The sequence below is a fragment of the Notamacropus eugenii genome, chromosome 3 (genome assembly GCF_028372415.1).
Source record: "Notamacropus eugenii isolate mMacEug1 chromosome 3, mMacEug1.pri_v2, whole genome shotgun sequence".
Lineage (NCBI taxonomy): Eukaryota > Metazoa > Chordata > Mammalia > Diprotodontia > Macropodidae > Notamacropus > Notamacropus eugenii.
In genome coordinates, this window is record NC_092874.1 from 204549224 (window position 1) to 204552549 (window position 3326).

Genomic DNA, 3326 nt, shown 5'->3' on the forward strand with positions numbered 1-3326 from the left:
AAGTTGCTTGGGACACTGAAGGCTTAAGTGATTTATCCATTCCCAACACCTCCTCTACCACCCCCAGACCAAGCACTTGAGGCTAGATTGTATTGATTCTTCAGAATCATAAAATCAAAGAGTTTGATGGTTGGAAGAGACCCCAGAGACTGTCTAGTCCAACTCATACCCAAAAGGCATCCTGACTATAACATACTTGACAAAAGGTCATCCAGATTGTGCCTGAAGATGATAAGGAGGTAGAAACCACCACCTCCCAAGGCAGTTAGTCCTACTTTTAGGACTACTTCTTAGGAAGAGTTTTCTGATGTCAAGACTAAATTTTCAACCTCTTTGCAATATCTGCACATTGCTCCTGGTTCTGCCCTTTGGAACTAAAAAGCACACATCTAATCCCTTCTCCACATGACAATTCTCCAAATACTTGAAGACATTTATCTTGCCCCTCCTCCAGTTCACATACCTCATTCTCTTCTCTAGCGTAAACATCTTCAGATCTCCAGCTACTGTACCCTGCTGACTCTAATTTGATCACAGGATTCTCGATTTACCTAGTTGTTCAGTTGTTTCAGTCATGTCTAACTCTTCATGACTCCATCTGGAGTTTTCTTGACAAAGCTACTAAGAGTGGTTTGCCATTTGCTTCTCCAGTTTATTTTACAGATGAAAAAACAAAGGCAAACAGAGTTAAGTGACTTACCCAGGATAAACAGCTAGTAAGCGACTAAGGCTAGATTTAAACTGAGGAAGATGTCTTCCTGACTTCATGTCTGGTACTACCTACTATGTACTGTGTCACTTAGCTGCCAGATTTATCTAGAAATGATCAAAAGATTCATCAATTCCAACCCTCCCATTTTATGCCTGAAGAAATTAAAACCTAGGGAGGTTAAGTAATTAGCTGAAAGTTATTTAGTAAGTGGTAAAGTTAGAATTCAAATCTAGGTTACCTAAATCCGGCATTCTTTTATAGAAGTTAGAGCTAGAAGACTCCTTTAGAGATCATTTTTTGGAGAAGAATGAGATTTTATACCAAGTCCTTTTGGTTTCTAGTCCAGGGCTCTTTCTACTGCTCTTAGATCTGATATGATAGATCAATTTCTACTAACTTTGATGGTCAGTGGATCCATTACATTTCACTAATGTGATCACTCACTTCACAAGCACAGATTGTAACCTCTTCATTCTTTCTTATCTTGTACAATTCTTATCTACATCCTTGCTTTATGACTTATTTGATAATGATACTCAAGATTACCAAACCAAGTTATCTCTGTGATTGTACTTATTAAATAATCTTGTATGATCTTAACATAATTACAAGAGCTATTTTGCTTGATGAGAAATCCTAAGCTATGTTTTGTTCTACTTGTCAAATGTCCTTTTGTAATAAAGTAATAATAAACATAGGGCAGCTATGGAGTGCACTGGATAGAGCACCAAGTCAGAAAGATGACTCCAAATGTGACCTCAAACACTTACTATCTCTGTGATGCTGGTCAAGTCTTTTAACCCTGTTTGCCTCAGTTCCTCATCTGTAAAATGAGCTGGAGAAGGAAATGGCAAATCGCTCCAGTATCTTTGCCAAAAAAAACCCTAAATGGGGTCACAAAGAGTCTAACACAACTGAAATGACTGAACAGCAATAAACACAGTGGCATCTTACACATTCCGTACTTCTTGGTCATTTGTGTGATTATGAAAATGTGGTATCCAGGGGGATATCATGAGTAAACGCCTGCCTGCCTGTTTGCTTCCCATGTTTTTAATTAAAGATACACCTATAAGACCATTCTCAAAAAGTTTCATAGAGATAAAAAAATAATTTTATTAATCAATAAGTTTTGATTCTTTATGGTCTTCCTTTCTCAGACAATGCCATCTTCAATGATTTCAGTTCTTTGGAATTTTCTTTTCTTAGCAATATATCCAAAAATCAAACCTCCAGTGTCTTTAAAATTGCATCACCCCCCAGTACAGATTTATTTTGGTATTGGTTAAGAGCAGGGGTAGGGAACCTGCGGCCTTGAGGCCACATGTGGCCCTCTCATCAAGTACAGCATTTTGATTGAATCCAAACTTCATAGAACAAATCCCCTTAATAAAAGGATTTGTTCTGTAAAACTTGAACTTGGTCAAAAGGCCGCATTCAAGGACCTAGACGCCCACAAGTGGCCTCAAGGCTGCAGGTTCCTCACCCCTGATTAAGACTAACCAATCTTTCCTTGTTTTTTTACCTAAATGCCACTGATATTTCTTTAAATTTCCCCTATAGTATTTTGGGTACTAAGGTGGTAGAGTCCAAATATAGGGTTGTCCTATCAATAGTGATGAGAATAGCTAGCTATAAAAACACTGGTAAATCTATTACATTTTCAAATTTTTCTTGCCCATCCAGTTTTATTTCTTTGTTTTGGTCAAGATTTTGTCAGGTTTCTTTTCCCTTTCACTGCTTTTCATGGTTTTTGAGATGACACTGTTTATAATTTCTTATAATTGCATTCCATAATATCTTATATGTGAATTTGTAATCTAAACAAAGTTTATTCTTAGCTGCCATGCCACTTAATTTGGAAAGAGACAAATATTTGCTGAATGAGGCAGCTTCAGGTTCCTTTTGACCATGTCACTGGGTGGCTGTTTTGCTATGGCTAAACTTCCCTAAGAAATGGTCATCCATTAGTTAATGTCTTTACTTTTACCCTTTTTCCATTTTTCAAAATTAACATTTAGTTAAATAGATCAAGCCAATGCTGTTGTAATTGGATGCAATGCCTTCTCATCTATCCTTTTGTACTTTTCACCATTCTTCCCTGTGGTGAAGAAGTTACCAATCATTAAAATAAACATTGACTTGAGATCATGAGATCATAAGTTTAGGGTTGGAAGGTGCCTTATAGATCATTGCCTCTAACTCCTTCATTTTGCAACTGGGAAAACTGGAATTTAGAAAAGTTAAATAATTTGCCTGAGGTTTCTTGGCAAGCAGCAGAAGCAACCTGTAAAGACAGGGGCTCTAATTCCACCATCAGTGTTATTTGAAAGATCTTGTCAAGTTCTTTGTAGATATTCTCTTGTTTTTTTCTACACTCTGTCCAAGTAAGTTTAGCTCCTAGGTTACAATAGTCTTCAAGGTCATCTGTTGGCTTTTGAAAGAGTAAATAAAATGACCAAGTGCCCCTGTGAAATTATGTTTTTTACTGCTTTGAGGTATAGTATGAAAACAAATCCACTTACTCCTTTATTCACTTCACTGAGAGCTTGTGAGGAATCTTTATATTTAGTTTCTCATTATGGTTTATTGTTTTATATGTGGGTAATAAGTA